This window comes from Aricia agestis, chromosome 19, assembly GCF_905147365.1.
Source record: "Aricia agestis chromosome 19, ilAriAges1.1, whole genome shotgun sequence".
Taxonomy (NCBI): Eukaryota; Metazoa; Arthropoda; class Insecta; order Lepidoptera; family Lycaenidae; genus Aricia; species Aricia agestis.
The window spans coordinates 12,534,610-12,556,476 of NC_056424.1; the positions used below are offsets into that span (position 1 = coordinate 12,534,610).

Consider the following 21,867-nt stretch of genomic DNA (forward strand, 5'->3'; position numbering starts at 1 on the left):
CATATTGAGAACACAATGAAGATAGCAGCGTAAGGAATTTGCGACGAGGTCTGAACGCATTTCACGTGGCGTGGTTCGAGATTTAAATGTCTTTTAAAGTTTTTTTTTTTTTAATTAATCTTTTTTTAAGGATATTAAATCATATTTAGCTAAAGTAGTGTAAATTATCCTGCTATGTCCCTTTTATTGCTTAACATAAGAAAGATTGAATGAATGAATGAATGATGAAAGATTCAAAAGGAACAAAGTATATTAGTTGTTTGTTAAATAACTATTACATTAAATATACATTCATTTAAAATATCATTACTTACAACAAAACAATGTAATTTTTTTTTTATGAAATAAGGGGGCAAACGAGCGAACGGGTCACCTGATGGAAAGCAACTTCCGTCGCCCATGGACACTCGCAGCATCAGAAGAGCTGCAGGTGCGTTGCCGGCCTTTTAGAGGGAATAGGGTAATAGGGGAGGGTAGGGATGGGAAGGGAAGGGAATAGGGGAGGGCAGGAAAGGGAATAGGGTAGGGGATTGGGCCTCCGGTAAACTCAATCACTCGGCGAAACACAGCGCTTGGCTGTTTCACGCCGGTTTTCTGTGAGGCCGTGGTATTTCTCCGGTCGAGCCGGCCCATACGTGCCGAAGCATGGCTCTCCCACGGACAAAATATAGCCATTAGCTAATAATAAACAAAGTGATGTTAAGTTAATAACTACTTGAAGTTCATACTTTAGCTCCCCTACACATATCTGGGTAAATGAACCCTAGGATAAATCAGATTATCTGTCTCGTTTAATACGAAGAACGCGAGAAATAACATTACTCTTAACTAACGAACTTGGAGATGATCTAGCACTAACAGCTGGACACAATTGGAGAAGAGTAGCACTAGACAGAACTGAGTGGAAAAGGCTGGAGGAGACCTATGCCGAGAGGCACACTGACCTTCGAGACATTTTATAGCTCGAAGTCAGAATAAAGTGGCCATTATTATTAACTAACGAACTTACAGTTTGTTATTTAAAAGACGCATGCCAAGTTTTCGACCAGAGTAAAAGTAATTAACAAATTAGACAGATCCGAAGAAAATCGTAGCACTGTTTTAGTGCGGAAGGGGATGTCCTGCACTATCAGGAACACTTACAGTAGGCGGACAATCGGACATTTAAATTGTGCCGAAACTAGGATAACCGTAGTTACATATTGGAGCTAGGTACCGCTATACAGGGTGTAACAAAACTAAGTGATAATACTTTAGGGTGTGTATGTGTTCCTTATAGAGAGTTCACTGTGAAAGTAGCAGCGCTGATAAACCAATTTTTTTCACTTTTGTATGAGCAAGCGCCCCAGCGTCACGAGTTTCCCCATAAAAAGTGAAAAAAAAAATTGGACTTTCAGCGCTGCTACTTTCACAGTGAACTGTCTACAAGGAACACGTACACACCCTAAAGTATTATCACTAAGTTTTGTTACACCTTGTATAGACGTGCATCACTAAAATATACCTCAGCAAAAACATTGCAGTAATATAATATTATCCTATTATGTGTCACCGGCCGATACCCAGAATTTTGACAGGGTGAGATTCATGTCTTTAGCACAAAAATTCTGTTAGAGGAAGAAAATCTGATTACGAAATTTGGTATAGGTAGGTACATGATAGATTTTATCAAAACAAAATGTACGGTTGCGCACGGCAAGCGAATATTTGGGCAAGGCAAGATGCGAACAACATCTACTTCCTTATTCCTCAGAGCTCGCTAGTATACATCTACATAGAGCAATTCTTCTAAACTATTACAACTAACAAGTAACAATCACAGCGTCCCCTTTATAATTTAATCATCACAAAACCGCTGCCAACCTTCAGAGGTCAGAATAATAAAGTGTATGCGTATTTGATCATCGCACAGGGGTAAACTCTGTCGCGATTTCTAAATTAAGATATACCGCCGACACTGGAGCTGGGAGTAACCACCAGATGAAGATGCAGCTTCGGAAATAGCGTTGCCGTCAAATAGCGGCCGTAATAAAACACATACCGATTTCCTACGACAGTAAAGATTTCCTAAGACAAAGCTTTAATAGTTTGATATCATCCTAAAGACCCCGAGACAGTTACCCAGAAAGTATAGGAAATGGGAAAGTAAAGGAGCATTTTAAATCTTCAACTTTCCAGAAGCTATGGAGTAAGTAGCTTTATGCACTGCTCAAACACTCATACAAAACATCAAAATAAACAAAGATTGCGAAGCTGTCAATAGAATGCTGAATAGCTGAAAAATCATAGACGAATTATTACTATGAGGGCACCATCGTACAACGTGGAGAGACCGCACAAGAACTGGTACGCTATTTTCTCACAACCCAATTTGTCGCTTATCATTTCTCATTAAGGAAATCACCGAATGATTCATAATCACACATTCGGCGCACGGCTGATCGCGCCGGGTCAGATTGTCAGCATCTTGTAGCGTCGTGACAGGAACTGCGACGCACCAGTAATTGGCAAATCTAGTCACAATTACGAGGACCTAGTATCTAGCTACTAGATAACTAGCAGTAACGAGAAAAATTGGTATTGGTCTTGCTTTTTTGCGAGACCAAGACTGCAAGGCCATGAGTTTTGAAATTGGTCTTGGTTTCACAGTCTTGGTCTTTGTGTTGCAAAAAAAGCAAGACTAAGACCAATTTTGCTCATCTCTAATAACCAGCACTGAGAATCTGAAACGTGATTTGAGAAGAGTTGACTAGATTCGAAGGGTATACTTAGGCCTTTTAAGAGAGATTTATTGATATTTTTGACGATATTTTTGCCAACACTGGACTCTCTCAAGTCGCAACGCAAAACTTCTCTAACCTACTTACTAAACACAACACGTTATTCCATGTCGGTTTTCTGAGGCCGTGAAATGTTTATCTGATCAAGCCGAATCCAAAATACAATATTTCACACGATTAAAGCCAATTAAATGAACCCAAAGAATCAAGGAAAAAGGAAGACACAATATGCTAAAATTGCACAAGCCACTTGGTATTCATTTGACGATGGTAATAAACCACAAATATTCTATAATGCCAACCGAAGAAAGAGCGTATGGAACACATACTAAAATTTTGTGTACACTTAGGACATTAAGGTGTTAATGACATTTAGTTATCACTGCACAAAATTGTTTTGTTCTAATGTCTTTAGCATGTGACTTGGACAAGTCCTTCAGGTACTTAGCACGGGGCCAGACTGACGTGGTGTGAAGCGTCCATAGACTTGAGAGCGTCTTAATAACATCTCTCAATTTCCGATACCGATTTTGGTGTTTTGTCGTCTTCGGCCGATTTCCTTGAAACCCAGCTTGCTTAAGCTCCGCAAGAGTTATTCTATAGAACCAAATTGTTCGTAAAGACGCTAACGCCCAAGGAGGATCCTTGTCAGATAGTGGTCTTCAGCCTACAATAATTCTAAGAAAACTTGAGAACATTTTTAATTAAGCGGGAATCAAACCCATCTCCAAATCGTGAGAATTTCTACACTTGAGCAAAATCACCTCATACTACAGGAGACACTTCGCCTATTCGCCTTAAAAGGAAACAGATTTTAGACTTGGAATGATGTTTAAGGGAAAAACATCCACATTCTTCAACAAAAAGCGACCTCATCAGATTATAGCTTTTACTAAACTGATTGCTGATAAGTGATAACAAAACGGAAAAATCTACACTACCAAATCACGCCGCAACCATCAGCAAGTCCCTACAATGTACAAGACCTTGATATTCGCCATTGCATAACATCGGAGCGAGGTATTTTATAGGAAAACAAAGCCGTGACCTTGTGATAAGAGATATCCGAAGATGGCCAAGTTTTGAAGCCCACAGCTCATGATAAATCATTGACGTATGTTATGTTTACCACAAGAACATAAACTGGATGTTACTTGTTAGCGATATAAATCCCGCGAGAAACATTTTGCCAAGAAAATGTCATCTACATCGTAACTTCATCAAAATTGGTACAGCGGAGGTAAAATGGTCGCTTTGGAGAATCATATTATGATTTATTTTTTTTAAATCGCAAAATGCAAGTCTGCTTGCAATTCACGTCTAGTAATTCGTACTAATTTTGACATTTTTGTCAGTTTGACAGTTTTGACAATTCATTTGCTGAATTGATTGAGAGGAATTGCTAATTGTGACCATTTTAGCCCCTGTAGTTTGGAGCATATAATATGCAGCAGAAGAAGCATTTTTCTCATCTAGATAAAAGGTAATATTGCATCTTGATTCTTGCATTATTATGTGCCATAAAAGTAAATTTCAAATGGAATGTATTACAATTTACAATATTACAATATTGAAAGTCAAAAAAGGCTTGTCGCAAAATCCCATCCTCCCCTCCCGAACTATTAGTACAAAATGAAATAAGAAGATTTTTGCCTTATTATATCATCAGGTAAGTCGTACTTAAATATCAATTTAAGTACGACTCTACTTAGTGATGTCACAGAATACATATTAGTGGTAATGTTACAAAATTGCAAAACCAGTTATTTTTGTAGCAGCATATTTCATAAATGATATGTAATAATTATGAATTAGAACTTGGAAGGAAGACATAAACTACAAATAACAGAAACAAAACAAAATAATAAATATGTAGCACTTTTCCGTTACACTTGATATGGTTTTTAGTAATAAAAGAGATTTATGTTTACTTAAATAATTATTTATTTAAGTAGCTATTACGTTTTCCTTATCGACAAACACATCCTCCGTCAGTCTATGTTTATAAATAATGGTAAGTTAATGCTTAAAAACATAGGCAAAAAAACAAGGGATTAAAATCGAAGTTGCCAAGGCCCACGATTCTTCTGGTTCGCCCACTCGACTTATAGGAGGATCTTAGTAAGTATAAGATTTTAGCCTGCCTCTTACTGTTTTGGCAGTAGAACTCTACGGGCTCTCTACCTATGTACTATCCACAAACTTTTAACACTATTGGATAGTGTTAAAATTGGATATTTCCAATATCCATATTCCATACTAATATTATAAGATGCAAAAGTGTGTTTCTCTTCTGTTACCTCTTCACGCCCAAAGCACTGAACCGATTTTGCTGAAATTTGATATGAAGATACTTTGAGTACCGGGAAAGGACATAGAATACTTTTTAACCCGGTAAAATGTTTGGATCCCGCGCGATCAACGCATTTTGGCGCAACGGAGGTCTAGTTTTATACGCAACAAAATGACAACACCTTCCTCACTCATCTTATTCCTTACATACCCAACGATAGAGCAATCCAAAATCTAAATGCACAACAGACAGATATCACAGAGGAATTCACAGAGTTTGCACACACAAGTCATCTCCGCACACTATCGGTCCACCAGCAACAAGTGCTTCACTTACACTGCTCCATTCATAACAAACGGTGATAAAGGTTCAGAACGCATCACCGCAAGGCGCGTCACACCGCACGCGGTTCTATTTATAGACGCTGATAAAACGTAACGTGGCTCATTAATAAACAATCCACGTATAAATGATATCAAGAATATAGCGAAAGCAAGGAAACCTGCAACTTTGCAGTTTGCGCTCATGGGCTATGCCATAATATGGGTCGCTGTTTTCATCTGAGTACCTAAATAGGTAACGAAATGCTAAACTTCTACTCGTCTAGTCTTATACGTTAGAAAAGTTTCTAGACAGATTAATCAGATAAAATAATTATTGACAATCAGACTAGCGATAAGCATACAAAAATGTTGTTTCAGTATCATTATGAAAATCAAAATTAAATATTTTTATTCAGAATCAATTTAATTACAAAATATTTTCTAAGCGTCACATGTCGAATGTTTTTATCAACAGGAATCCATTAAAAACTTGTGAGGCATGCGATTTAACTAATTTTTGGGAAAACGCTGCGTTTCTCGTTGGCCGCGTGAAGAACGCTCATAGGATGTTTATAAACTACACGATAAGGCACATACTATTGAGAAAACATTATTTTTAGATAGCTCTAAAACTGTCCCATGAGATAAAACACGAATCGATCGCGGATTCTTGGAAATCTATTGTTCTCGTTCGAGTTGAAGCGTTAATACTTCGCTTATATCTAACATGAATTGGGCATAACCAATGAAGTAATATGAGAATAGAATGATTTATGTATATTGTATCGAGTTTAAATCGTAAGTTCGTAGCTGACGTACGTACCTACTACGATAGCTCAGGGACCCAAAGTGGATCTCGGTCAGTTGTAAGTTGTAACAAGTATGAAATTCATTATTATACTTAAACACTATCCCTCTTATTAATAAACGCCCTATAAGCTTTGAATAGTTATATAGTGTTTTGTTCCTGTCACACAAGTGAAATTTTTAATTGGATTGAAGAAGACAAAACACTGTATAACTATTCAAAGCTTATAGGGCGTTTATTAATAAGAGGGTTAGTTTGTAAGAATAGCTTGGTGTATGTAACGTGTTTTGGTAGGGCACAAGAAATAGAGCCCGCAAGCTAGAGCAAAATTATTATAAATTATTCTCTTAAGCCCACGTAAAAAATGTTGGTGACATCTCATGAATAGTTTGATAGGAAATGGACTGGATCAAAAAAGAAAATTTAAAAAAAAGTAGAATCGAGCCCCTAAACAGAGATGACAGAGATGTGATAGTGTGCGAAAGAGACATACGATATTGTGATGAATTATGTCTGGAGAGCCACATTGCCGTGTATGTAGTATAATCGAAATACTGTTTTATGGAAGCGTTACTGAGTCAAGAAAATGGTTTCACGAAATGAACACTGAAGCTCTATTTAATATGTATGCGTCTACGCGACCGAGCGGTTTGGCCGCTACACCGCGAGATCACGATTGACGATTCACAAGACGTAAATAGTGGCGTGACCCGCCTCTATATCCTGTATGTATGTTTGTTACTCTTACACGCAAAAACTAATGAATGAATTTTAATAAAACTTTACAATCATATAGCACCAACATCAGAATAACATATCTAAGGCGAATTTTAACCGACTTTAAAAATGGAAGAGGTGTTATGTTAGTTTTTTAGGGTTCCGTACCCAAAGGGTATTACTAAAACTTCGTTGTCTGTCCGTCTGTCTGTCTCCAGGCTGTATCTCAAGAACCGCTATAGCTAGACTTCTGAAATTTTCACAGATTGTGTAATGTGTATATCTGTTGCCGCTATAACAAAAAATACTGAAAACAAAATAAAATTAATATTTAAGGGGGGCTCCCATACAACAAACGTGATTTTTTCGGCCTTTTTCGCTCTATATCAATAATGGCAAAAGATAGGCACTTGAATTTTTCACAAAGTCCTTTGTTAATATGTGTACTTTAATATTAAAGAATAATATTATTGAAATAAAATAAAAATTTAAGGGGGGCTCCCATACAAAAAACACAATTTTTGGCCTATTTTTGTTCTATAACGGTTCGGAACCCTTCGTGCGCGAGTCCGAGTCGCACTTGGCCGATTTTATTTTGTTCAAAGATTACTCCGCTGTTTGTGAACCGATTTTCAAAATTTTTCTTTTGGTGTATAGGTTATCATCCCAATTTGGTACCACATTGATAAAAGTGGTGACCTGATGAAGGGATCCATACGTAATCGAGGGAATCCCTCAAAATTAATATGGAAACATGTGGTGACTTCGATTTCGTGAACAGTATTCTAAGCATAATATGCTACGAACAAGTAAAATTTTACACCAAGGTATACCATGGTTCGGAAGGTGCTGAGAGAACTCCTGACTCTTTATAGATACACGGCAATAGATCGACAATTTCAATAACTACATATTGGACGTTTGATTTTTTTTAGGTCAATTTTGAAGATCAGTAATAAAAATCGGGTTTTGACGCGATCTCGACAACGCGGCAAATGTATGGTCAAGGCCGGTTGCTCAGGGGATGGCCTTAAGGCGTTATTTTAGTTGGTTGCCATATTAGGTCGGTCGGTCATAAAACTTTCAATACAATTTTTTGAGCGAGCAATTTTTGAGCTGTCAACTGTATCGTTCCATAGGATGGTATTTCGATGAGCAGTATACATGACTGCGACCACGTATTAGTCAGCGGCGCCAGTGGCGACTCAGCCGTGTAGTCGGGAAATTTGTAATTTCTGAGTCGCGTCTCATACATACAGTTCACTCAGACATAGAGTTTGGAGCAATAATCTTTGGTATTCTGATGTGATATGGATCGTGGACGTGAAGGCGGTATTTGCGGTATAGTCGCTTTTTTTACTTTCCAGCGGTTAGCAGCATGGCTGTCACTTTCGCCACTGGAGTTTCCTTGGACTCATAAATGAAAATTGTGGGGTCTACATTTCAGAAAAAGTATAAGCCCAGTGGCCAGTTATATACGCAGAACAAGTCCAGTTAATTGATGGCGTTTAAATAATATTATAGGGAACACTCTATAATTATTAATAATTACTATATTAATTATTATTCTCGCCTACCATGACAAAAGTGTCATGGTAGGCGAGAATAATGGTCAAAAGATTTAATATTCTAACCATAGACATAGATCAAGATAGATACCGCATGTCGCTCCATTTGTATGAAAACGAGCGTGCCACTTTTTTATAGCTACTGTGACGTACCGATGATAAGAAAAGTGTCCATTATCTAAGCCAACGTTTCTATTTGAATTTCTACAGCCCAATATGGCACTTTAAGGCATTTAGGCATTTTTAAAATTCCGATTGACGTCCGATTCCGACGCGATAGCAGACTAAAGAACAGACTTTCGAAAGACGAGCATTGCTCGTCGTTTGGGAGTACATACACATGCGGTATCTATCATGTCCTCCTCCTGTTTCCTCTATTGTTTAAATATTTTTTTAGGAACTTTGTCTAGAGGCAGCTAAAGCAAGTAAGGTCGCTTATTACTTATTAGACCTATTAGAGAACTGAATTTTCCAGAGACTACAAAACTTTGTAAAGAAGGAATTAGCAGTATTATTTTCAGCACTTACTTCTATTACAATCTACCTTGTAATTATTAAGATATTGTATCTCTGAATCTCTGCACACATACTCATTTAATTTATATTTTATGTGATTAATTCGTTCTCTATGTCCATGGCACAGGGCACTCCATGGTATTGGCGTCGTCAATGCTAATTAACGTTTAAGTATTACGAACGTGTTTTATGCATGGTTTATCGGTTACATAACATATCCTTTCTACAAAGGACCGATTACCTTTTCCTTTCTATTTTTTTTTTCTTTTTAAAACGACGGCTTTATGTGAAGCCATAGTATTCCGGTCAAGCCAGCCTATTCGTGACGAAGCATCTAGTGGTCCACAAATTATTATTTTGTAATGAATAATGACATAATGCTTATTTTACCTACATAATAATTATCTTCATAGTTACCATGCAGCCATGCCATAAAAGGATGCAAAGATTTAAAATTTTAGCGACACATTTAAATTGTTTTGTAGGTATAAAAGGCAAATGATCTTTAAAAAATCTGAGATGTCTAGACCTTCTTATCTTTATGGGAAAAATATTATAATCTCAAAATATTAATTTATTGTGAGATTTTTGAAATATTTATACTAATATTAAGTATATCTTTATAATAGACTATTTTTTTCCAAAGATATTAGAACTAAGGACCAGCGCACACTATGTTAATGCGTCTGTTTGTTACCTCTTAAGCCTCTTCCTATTTAATAAACTGCTGAACCTATTCTCATGAAATCTGGCATGGACACACAATATTATGGTCTTAAAAATGGTTTTGGATAGCTGCTTTTGACCCAGGAAATTAGAAAAAAAATCAGCCAGGTGCAAGTCGAACTCGCGCACGAAGGGTTCCGTACCGTTATAGAGCAAAATAGGCCAAAAATTGTGTTTTTACTTTTTTGTATTGGAGCCCCTCTTAAATATTTATTTTATTTTAATTTTATTATTTGTTATTAAAGTACACATAAAATTGAGGATTTTGTGAAAATTTCAAGTTGGCATTATTGATATCAAGCAAAAAATGCCGAAAAAATCACGTTTGTTGTATGGGATCCCCTTAAATATCAATTTTATTATATTTTTAGTATTTGTTGTTATAATGGCAACAGATAGGTATACACAATCTGTGAAAATTTCAGATGTCTATATAGTCTGGAGACAGACGGACAGAAGGACAGACATCGAAGTCTTACAAATAGGGTCCCGTTTTTCCCCTTTGGGTTAGGAACCCTAAATAGGAAAATGATAAGTGAATTTTGTCGCAGCAAAGTTGCGGACGACATGCAGTATTCCAGTCACACCAGCATCCATTTACTAAATAGTTATTGCGCATAATATGTCAGAGTGGTCATGTAAGATAATTTGTAACATTACATAAGATACTGGATATGTTAGGTATTGTTTATGCACTAACAGGTTTTAAGATCTAGACGCATGAATAGCCCAAGTGCTAATTTCATAATGGCAAAATTAAGTCTTAAATATCGAGAATTAATGTATTTATAGGTTCGGACGGAAGACGTCCAACTTGTTTTGGTTCCAATCCGTGACGCACTTTTTAGTCCGTGGAAATAGAACCTATGCAATTATATGTAGTAACGCACACGACGCGCAGCGTAGACGTGTGCGTTACTGCAACTGCATATAATTGCATATGTTTTATTTCCACGGACTAAAAAGTGCGTCACGGATAGTCTGTCGTCTGCGCTGCGCCTTACTGCCACACGAGATGAATATTAGTTACACTGTAATTTAAGGTGACGCCGCGTTAAAGTAAAAAATCGTTTTGGATATATGTTTAGATCGTTTGTTTTCAATGAGAGGCGGGCCGGCCTCTCATAGAGAACAAGAAACGGAACAGCAAGAAATGGAAAGGGCGTAAGCGACAAAATGTTTTTTGTAGCGTAATTTATAAACCATAAATAAAGAAGGAGGGGCACTTCGTACCCACCAATGTAGCACGTTGAGACATAAACCAAATTAAAGGGCTTGAAAAGTTGAACATTTTATTGTATGACGAAAAATCTCTAAGCCATAGGAGAAAAAAGTTAATGAGGGTAGAAGGTAAGAAAAAATCACAAAAAAACACCCTATATTATTGCATCAATTTATAGTGTTGCTGGTAAGGAATCATTTCTAGAAAGTAATCGTATATGGCAAACTTAAGGAAAGTTTTATATTTTAGTATATTCTTTCATATTTTAAAGAAATGTATGGGATAACAATAAAACCTTAAAAATCTAACCTTTCCTGGATTTTTTTTCCTTTTCGAAAATACTTTTGAATAGTCTAAGGCTGGCCTCACACAGCCGGAATTTCATAATCGGAAATTCATATTCTTACAGATCGATCTATGAAATTCATAATCTGAAAAAATCAGAATGTGTGTGGAGCGTACTGATATTGTATGGTATTCCGGTCTTTCTGAATTAATAATATGAATTTCCGATTATGAAATTCCGGCTGTGTGAGGCCAGCCTTAGAGTAAGACGCCCATTTTGGGCGCTCGACAGACGAGCTAATATTAATAAGCCATGGACAAATTGTAGTGTATGCTTGAACTAATCTATGTACAAATGGGTAATTCAAAGATAAAGACATGATGAATACTGACAATGAACTTTAATTTCTTAGCTTTAGTCATTGTTGAGAAAAATCGATATCGCTGCAGCCAAATTATCAAGGCGTCACCTTATTGAAGATTTTGACATAAGCCCTGTATACATTATCTGTCAAACTCTTCATTAAATTGAAGTTTAATCATTAAATGTCTCTGAGTACGGCAGTATCATTGATTTGACATGAGATTTGACATAACCCGACCAAAGTAGAGATACGATGCCTTTAATTTCACTGATACATGTTTAATAGTTCGCTGACTCTCTAATTATTTTAATTATAGATCAAAGAATACTAAGTCATGTAAACAAATAACTTATCGGCCCAGTAATTTCTATGTAAACATTGCAATCATATTAAAACATTATGTATGGCCAATCGCCATAATATATCTAAATTGAAAGCTCTATTAAAAATTCCGAAGTGTCAAGTGATAATATTATAATCCATTTTATATAGTTGATTTAATTTAAAAAAAACTCATTTGCTAACATGATTAATTTTGTTTTTAATAGGACTAGAGATCGCCCAATGGTCGAAATTCGACCTTAGTTTCAACGACATTTATAGGACTACTACCTATATTTTGTAACTCTTGTCTCTGGGACTCAGCTGATCTCAGACTGGCCGTGTTTAAGCATTGTCTAATAGTATCTAAGACTCAGTAAAAAAAAAATTATCATTTATTTTCAATTTGTCACCTTGTTGTCAACAGACTTCAACCATAAATAAAAGAGTATAATTCGTATGTATAAGCTTGTCACTCAAAAATCTGTAATTTTTCCTAGTGGGTGTATTGTAGTGTGTGTAATGTTTAATTTGTTGAAAAAAGGTATGACAAAAGCATAATTGCAAAATAATATTAGCTCGATAACTATAGCCGTGCAAAAATTCATTCACCTACGTTTCCCCATTTTTCGTCAAAAGGGATACAAAGTTTTTGGCTCACGTATTAATAAATAGATATATCATATTATATTATAGCTGCAATGTGTTCACGCTAGAGATAACATAATCATAGACAGTAATCAGGAAGTTTTGTTCTACGTTTGACTACGTGTCTGTCAGCACTCGGCGGCATAAAAGCTTATAAAGTGTCATATTTTATGGATATTAATTTGCGATGCGTTTTGAATTTTACCTTGCGCCTGCCCTTATATAGCGGTGCAATGTACGAATGGACGGTCGTTGATAATATACCATCTTATTGGTTATTACCATGGCAATAAGGTCCGAAATTAGTTATCTTTATCTGTCGAAGACTGTGCTACCGAGAAAGGATGATAGGTTATCTGGGTGACGTAATTCTCTCGAAAAGGTCGTTATTACTAGGTGTAAGCGTTATTTCAATTTATCGACTTCTAAACTTAGCCGGGCGACAGGCGACGGCTGTACTGATAATGTTGCCAGATGAAAGCCACATCACCAACACTCTACATGTATTTACAAGTACATTTATGAAAACACTATTTAACCCGGCAAACGTTATTTTTACTACTAACTTTATTTCGGGTATGAAAAGAGTTATCGGCCGATTCTCAAACCGCATACCTACCCGATAAGCACACAAGTTATCATTAAAATCGGTCCATTTCGTACTTCAGAGGAGTTTGGCAACGAACATCTTTTTTCATCGATCGATCGAACATCGATTCACGACACTGAATCGATGTTCGATCTCGCTCGCTCGCTCGCAAAATTGTCGCGAAAACATTTTCTAGTTTTTATTGTTTACTAAAATGGAATTATTAAAAAATTGAGTAATTCCTACTGAGAAAATATATTGCACTATCGGAAACACTTACGGCTTAAGATAAGTTACACAGAAATGTTTCAAAAGTATGTCGCATTCGCTAAACAAATGACGAAGTGCACTGAATCACTAGGGTCAATACTTCGGGGTTTAGGAAAACTGACTTCTCATCTATTGTACAAGTCATATAAATCACATGATGAATGCCGTAATATACAACGTATAGGGGCAATCATCACGTAGAACCACGAAAAACCTTATAATAATTGTCATCATATTAATGTGAAACAACAATAAGCCTGCACATTGCATGGCAGAGTCGCCAGTTGGCATAGGAGTCCGATTAAAAAACTACTTATGCTAACATTGTATAGGAAGGCGAGGCACACACTACAATGAGTAAAAAATATTTGTACAAGCACCTTTCATATCTGGAATTTCTTTTTTTTTTTTTATTAAATAAGGGGGCAAACGAGCAAACGAGTCACCTGATGGAAAGCAACTTCCGTCGCCCATGGACACTCGCAGCATCAGAAGAGCTGCAGGTGCGTTGCCGGCCTTTTAAGAGGGAATAGGGTAATAGGGGAAGGTAGGGATACAAAAGGAACAGAATAAGGGAGGGTAGGGAAGGGAATAGGGTAGGGGATTGGGCCTCCGGTAAACTCACTCACTCGGCGAAACACAGCGCAAGCGCTGTTTCACGCCGGTTTTCTGTGAGGACGTGGTATTTCTCCGGTCGAGCCGGCCCATTCGTGCCGAAGCATGGCTCTCCCACGTCTTCGATTACATGCCGCCTCACTCGCGCATACTGCATACACCTTTACTTCTTTCGCACGGGAGGAACAGCCTGAATTCGAGGCAATATTCGAGGTCTGAGAATCGAAATCCAAAAAAGCTTTTGACAGTCGAAAATTAATACGTTACAAACGTCGGTATTGGTCCATGGCAATTTTTATTTTTATTCGGCAAGGGACCATGGGGGATTTTGTATGAACCCTGTCTCCACCCTTCAACAGTCGTGGGTTACGTCTCGATTTTAAAAATATAAAGTACTTGTGTTAGTTTAAAACTTGGGTTTATTTAAAAAAAACTTCGCCAAAAATGTTTCAAATGGCACGTGTTTCTAATCTGTTGGTTGGTGGGGACGTTTCTTCCCATGGTCCTTTTTCGTTCGTCAAGCCGTAATTCTACTTAAGTTACAGGGGACGTAAGAAAAAAGACCAGCAATTTCTGAATGCCTAAGACAAAACAATGATTTTCCTAGTCTCGAACAATGATCTATTTTGGGCGCATTCTTCGAATCATATGACGAAAATTTATAGTTTCCGAATCCACGATCGCGACAAGAACAATAAACATCGCAGTTTTATGTGCTTTGATCGACACAGTGTAAGTCTGTTCGGCAATTTGGCCAACCAACTAAAAACAAAACGAATACTCTTAAATATTATCTAATGTGTTGTGAAAATGTTTTCTTCTTGAATAAATAGTCTGATCATCAAATTTCAAAGACAAACTCTTCTGGAGAAAAAGGAGAAAAAGAATTTTTAATTGAATGAATTAATGTATTTAGTTGAGCAACCATCCAGCTAAATGGCATATTGATAACAAAAAAGAACCGTCTAAAATATACAGAATGCTATCTTATTATTTGACTGGACTGAATCGAAGGTACATATTTTGTTTAACTAGATGACGTTCACAGCCTCGTTTATCGCGCGGGAACCGTACAATTTCCGGGATAAAAAGTATCCTATGTCCTTTACCGGGACTCAAAGTATTTCCATACCAAACAACGGTTTGGGCGTGAAGAGGTATCAGACAGATACACTTTCGCATTATAATATTAGTACGTTTTGTACAACCGAATCAGGGCACTGGGTGTATTTACTATTTGATCATGTAACAACTAAGAATCCAATAGTCGATCCAGGGAAGTCCGCAGTATGACGCAACTGTCGGCTCATGAAAATGCCAACAACCTACATAGATGCCACACAACCTGCCATAATAATAATAATATTTATTTAGTATTTACAATGATGGTGAGATACAATTATTATATTAGAGCTACTTAAACTAAATAAGTACAAATTTAATGATTATAGTATTGCCTGAACTAGGATACCCTGTGTTTCAGGCTAAAATTAGTGCTACAATAATTATTGCGATACAAACTATAGCTATGCCTTAAAGTTACAAATTAAATTAAGTAGTTACACTAACTATAATTATTATAGTTTTAAATTGCCTATACTAATATTAATTTATTATTACACAATATTATACTTACTTAATCTTATTCTAATGTTCATTTATTGCAAAACCACTAGAAGTTTTTCTGTTTCCTCATAAGACATATTTTGAAGAAATTTTTTAAGGTTTAATTTACAATTAAAATAATTAACAGAATATATATTTAACAGGGCATTTATTCTTTTATAAAGAAGAGGACCTAAAAATATGTAGTACTTATCAGCAAAAGCATGTTTTGTATTTATTTCTAGTGGACAAACGATATCTTTCCGCCTTTTGTTGATGGAATCCGGGTAGAAGGGTAGAGATATGTGTTGCTTTAGTACTACGTTTAGAATGAAAAGCTGACGAACTGTTAGTACTTCAAATGACGTATAAAGCTGGTTAGTAGGGAAAAGAAAAGATCGAAAGTTACATATTGTTACGTGCTAGGGTTCGAGGATTTGGAGAGAAAGACCTGGTGACTCTCTTGATGACTTTATTAACACTGCACTAAACACTAGGTCACAACACTTAGCACTAAGTCCAAACACAAATCACTAGGTCCAATCACTAAGCACTATCACTGTCCTAGGTCGTAGCCAAGTCGCAGGTTTCACTGGTTCACTCTTTATTGATCACTTGATGTCGCCTTGAAGATCGCTCAGATTGAACTCAATTGCCGGGCCTGCCTGCGGCTCTTTTTATATGGCGAGACGAATTCCAGAAATTTCCCGATTCACGTAAACAAGTAAACAACCGTGGGAAATTTCTAGGCGGCTCGGGCATGTACCACAATAAAACTGCCGTCCTTGCGATAAGTGCAGTAAGTTGAATTTAATTTATACCTTATGGACTCAGGCATAAGGTCTAAATTCAAACACGCTAACAAATAAAGGGTAAACACGTAAACAAACATTGGACCTTTTTAGAAGGTTCGAGTATGTACTTGCGCACCACGTGTCCGTATACCATGTACCGTAACACTACTCCCCTCTTAGAGATGCTCGTCCCGAGCATCATTGTTACTGCCATGGTAACGCGCCAGACGGTTCCTACGACTACTCCTGGTCTGTGGTCCCTTTACAGCAGCGCAAGTAATACATCTGTGGCACCAATCCTGCACATCATCTCTCCAATGCAACCAGAAGAATCGTTCTCGCACTTTCCTTAGCATCCTCTTGACGCCTAGATGACTCCCTGATACGCCCTCATGTATCTCGCGGAGAACATCTGGTACTCTTGCCCTTGGGACAATTATCTGAAAATAGAACTCTCTGCCGTTAGCCTTCTGCCATTTCCGGTAGAGTAGTCCGTCCTGAAGTATCAGACTGTCCCATTGCTCCCAGTACGCCTTAGTGACAGCGCCAGTGGGTGCAACCTCACTCCAGATTGGTTTTATGTCACCCCGTTTCTTCCATGTGATGATGTGCCGAAGGTCGTCATCTTTTTCTTGAGCCTTTCTCATAGCTTCATTCTCCATGTGCCCCAAATTACTTGTTCCCTTTGTTCCGCTCCGTGCCTGGGAGGTAACAGTTACCGGGGCTTTCTCCGCGTCATCCAGTACTCGCCCCTTAGTTCTGGATTCTATTCGTTCCCCATGACTCCGGGTAGGGGACGAAACCGCTTGCTTCTTCAACTCCTCCATTTGTTCCTCGATCCTTTTTATCCTTGCCATCTGGGTCTTCTTCTGCGGACAGTTTAGCTGAAGATGGCCCCTCTCACCACACTTATAGCACATGGCTTCAAGTCTTTTCCTCGTAGAAGCCTTAACTTCCTTGACTTCTTCAGAGACCTTGTGGATCTTATGGGTCTGCCGTATGTCATGGCGCACAGCCTCGACTTCCAAAGCATGCGCTAATGCTTCCTTTAGCGAGGTATGGTGACCAAGTCTTACTGCAGCCCTGACCTCCAAGTCTTTGATTCCGTCGACAAATCCTTGAACAATATTTGTGTCGACCATCTTGGTGTCGGCTCCTGGATATGCCTTCCTGACGAGTTTTTCAATTTCCAACGCCCATTGTTGAAGTCCTTCTCCTGAACGTTGGACTCTGACACGCAGTTGGGCACGGAACACGTGCTCCAGGTGTCGCTCCCCGTATCTGGATTCCAGTGCCTCCATCAGGTCTTGGAAACCATTTCCCGTATGTGGCAGTGCCTCCAGAACCGACACAGCTTGCCCTCTGAGTGCAACAGTGAGAGCGGTCAAGCATTGCTCCTCCGTCCATCCGTTTGCGGTAGCAACAGTCTGAAATTGCCGACGATAAGCGTTCCAAGAAGTAGTGCCGTCGTACGGTGGCACCTTTACTCTTGGTCCTTGCGCCACACCAGTGACTCCACTAGACACTGCAACTCCCGTAGTTTCTAGGCGCACTACTCTCTTCTGTAGTTCTGTGAATCCGGTTTTCAAATTTTCCACAACCGTCTCTAACCCAGTAACTCGTTCTTTCATTACGTCGACATCTTTACGAAGCTTAACCACCGTGTCACTGACATCCTTTATAGCTCCAAGCGCTTTTTCTTGGAGGTCTTTTTGTTGTTCTTGTGATTCTCGAATCGCTCTGATTTCAGCACCGAGCTTGCGTTCTTGTGACTCTTGCAAAGCGCCGAGCTTGCGGTCTTGTGACTCCATCATTGCCCTTTGAGAATCTTGCAAAGCGCTGAGTTTGCGGTCTTGGGCATCTTGCAAAGCCTGAATTAACTCAATTATGCTTTCTAATTGAGGAGCCATTTGAGGGGCCGTAGAAACAACGGGCGTGGCTGGATGGATGGAGCTGGTCGACGGGGCCTGAGCAGGCAGGACTTGAGTAGGTGGAGCCTGGTGGGCGGGGCCAGTGGGCGTGGTCTGAGTGGGCGTGGCCTGGTGGGCGGAGCCAGTGGGTGTGGCCAGAGTGGGCGTGGCCTGGTGGGCGGAGCCAGTGGGCGGAGCCAGTGGGCGGGGCTTCGCCCAAATTGGGCGGGGCCTGGTGGGCGTGGTCAGTGGGCGGAGCCTGGTGGGCGGGGCCAGTAGGTGGGGCCTGTCCCTCAGTGGGCGGAGCTTGGTCCCCAGTGGGTGTGGCCTCCGCAACTCCTCTCTCGGAGTCAATGGCAGCAGCTCGCTGCGCCCCTGTCCTGACACTCCCCTTGAAGTCCTCTCTCGGAGACAATGGCATCTCCAAATCTCACTTCTGACACCAGTTGTTACGTGCTAGGGTTCGAGGATTTGGAGAGAAAGACCTGGTGACTCTCTTGATGACTTTATTAACACTGCACTAAACACTAGGTCACAACACTTAGCACTAAGTCCAAACACAAATCACTAGGTCCAATCACTAAGCACTATCACTGTCCTAGGTCGTAGCCAAGTCGCAGGTTTCACTGGTTCACTCACTATTGATCACTTGATGTCGCCTTGAAGATCGCTCAGATTGAACTCAATTGCCGGGCCTGCCTGCGGCTCTTTTTATATGGCGAGACGAATTCCAGAAATTTCCCGATTCACGTAAACAAGTAAACAACCGTGGGAAATTTCTAGGCGGCTCGGGCATGTACCACAATAAAACTGCCGTCCTTGCGATAAGTGCAGTAAGTTGAATTTAATTTATACCTTATGGACTCAGGCATAAGGTCTAAATTCAAACACGCTAACAAATAAAGGGTAAACACGTAAACAAACATTGGACCTTTTTAGAAGGTTCGAGTATGTACTTGCGCACCACGTGTCCGTATACCATGTACCGTAACAATATTTTGATTATTGCCCTTTGTGCTCTTTCAACAGTTAATAACAGCGTTTTTCCTACTCCTCCCCAAGATTACAATAAGTTAGTATCGATTGACATAAAGCAAAATACACCTGCTTGATTAAATGTTGGTCTAGTATATGACAAGTTTCTTGAATATAAACATCAACTTACGAACTTTTTCACATAGTTTATCTCTATGAGGCCTAAAAGACAGATTTTCATATATTATTATACCTAGATACTTTATATTGTTGATCCCATCAATACTAGGACATGTGCATGCCATATTAGAGAATGTTGTGCAAAGATGTGCATATAGTGGCTGGTTAGTAATTGCTGTGGTGGATTTACGCATCGAAAACTTTATGTATTTAGTCTTTTCGGCGTTTAATGTTAATAAATGAGTCGATAGCCATTAATTATTTACGATATTAAAACCTTGCTGTGCATACTCGAAAACTTCGCGATATGTGCTAGCAGAAAAAACAAGTGCTGTGTCATCAGCGTATGATATGATTATGCCACGGTCTAATTTTAGTTGACACAGATCATTTATGTATATTAAGAACAGTGTTGGGCCTAAAATACTTCCTTGTGGAACACCATAATTAGTATTATTTTCAAATGAGCTATGTACACTGTCAACCTTCACACATTGAGTGCGCTTCTCTAGGTAGCTTTTAAATAATTTTAATTGTGTGCCCCTTATTCCCAAGGATTCGAGTAGCTTATATAGCATAGCTTACCTAACAATCGAAAGGTGCTGAATTGTTAAACGATTTCAGCTACGAAGCCATCCACGCGTTACGTCATAGGCTCATAGCGTAAGGAAGAAGGTCTTACCAAAAGAAAATACAAGTGCCAAAATGGTGACATTGAAGGGGTTAAGAGTTTTTAGTGGCGTATTATGTTAAGAGGGCGACTAACGCAAAAAAAATCAAACATCGTCCTTCTCTCTTCACATCACACTCACTCTTTCATATGCCAGGTGAAAAAGGATGACGCGGATACATCGCCAAATTAGTTTTTGCTCAATAACTCGATATATACAACATTTTAAAAATCCGCTAGGTCAGATTCTCAATGATAGAATTTTATACAATGTGTTAAAATATTAACATAGTTTAATGCACGGTTATGAAAATATATGCAAAACTCGTGAAAATTAGATGCATCTTTGTGATTTTTTTCTATCGAGAAAATTCGTTTTCGCTAGGTTGGATCCTTGGAAATGTAATGTAGTATTTATGTCTAGAAAATGAAACAATTCGGGGCTTATTTTCAAGTATAAAAATGATTTATAAAATCGACAATTTAGGGTTAGGTTAGGGTAGGGTTGGAAAACGGGAAAAGACATACATAGCTCTACACTTTTTATGTGTGCATCTGCATTCTGCATCAATGTGCGCAATCAAAAATAATTTATGTGCTTTAAATAAATAACAGGTGATTTTCGTTTTTAATCAAAGCTACAATGTTTATTTGACGCAAAAGGTGCTGAAACAACATCTTTGTATTTTCACTGCTAAGGCAAGCGTTTGAAACAAAAAACAAGAACTTGTCTATGCAATTGCCAACATTTGAATTCCACAGTCCAGTCTAAATACGGTCTAGAATTAAAACTAGTCGCATTGGACAAATTATCGGGAAAACTGTCGAGGAAAACGCGAAGAAAACAGACGTCGCAGATTCGTCGAAATCGTCGTCGGAGAACCGGAGCGAGGTAATCATTGAATACGGGTTCTTGCATGATTATAGCAAAACATCACTTTTGTGAAATTAAACTGGAAACGAGCGAACGGTTCACCTGATTAACCGCCGTCTATAGACACTCACTACTTTTTTTTAAATAAAATTATGGAGCAAACGGCTCGTAAAGTCGCAACATCAGAAGAGTTGCAGGGACGTTGCCGGCCTTTTAATAGGGAATAGGTACGCTCGCTTCTTAAAGGTTTGTCCGGAAATACTGCTGGCGACAGTTGACTGGTTCACGACGGCAGACTCTTTTACCTCTTATTTTTTAACCCCCGACAAAAAAGAGGGGTGTCATAAGTTTGACGTGTGTGTCTGTCTGTCTGTGTGTGTATCTGTCCGTGGCGTCGTAGCATCCAAACGGGTGGACCGATTTTGATCTAGTTTTTTTGTTTGAAAGCTGACATGATCGAGAGTGTTCTTAGCTATAGTTCATCATCATCAGCCTGCTCAGTGCTGGACAATCAGGGTTTATCTGGTTCATGAAAGGCCGTTAGCAACTTGTAGTCGTTTGATGGGTTTTATATTTCATTCTAGTTCATGACATTTGTGAATATACAATATACGTATATACATAATAATAGAAAGTTGACCTGGTGCTGCAGCATCACCTGGTAATCAATAGGATATCCAATTCCTCGCCAACTTAGAGCAGTTGTTTCGTGTTTGGGCTCATATAATTGCGATAGCATCACCTGGATTCTATAGGAACCGAGCTTCGTATGAACCCAAAGTAGAGGTTTCATGTTTGGGTTCATATTAACGG

At 38.6% G+C, this 21,867-nt stretch overlaps 1 protein-coding gene across 3 annotated transcripts in view; it reads right to left on the bottom strand.

Moving 5' to 3' along the window:
- The window catches only part of LOC121736512 (serine/threonine-protein kinase WNK1-like), a 72,599-nt gene that overhangs the window by 37,678 nt on the left and 13,054 nt on the right, over nucleotides 1-21,867 (bottom strand). The window contains exon 1 of one of the 3 annotated variants that reach the window (XM_042127756.1): nucleotides 5,284-5,400. The exons of the other annotated variants lie outside the window; for them this stretch is intronic. The gene's annotated coding sequence lies outside the window, so the exon portion shown is untranslated. Of the gene's footprint in view, nucleotides 1-5,283; nucleotides 5,401-21,867 lie in introns of those variants that run through there. 3 annotated transcript variants of the gene reach the window in all.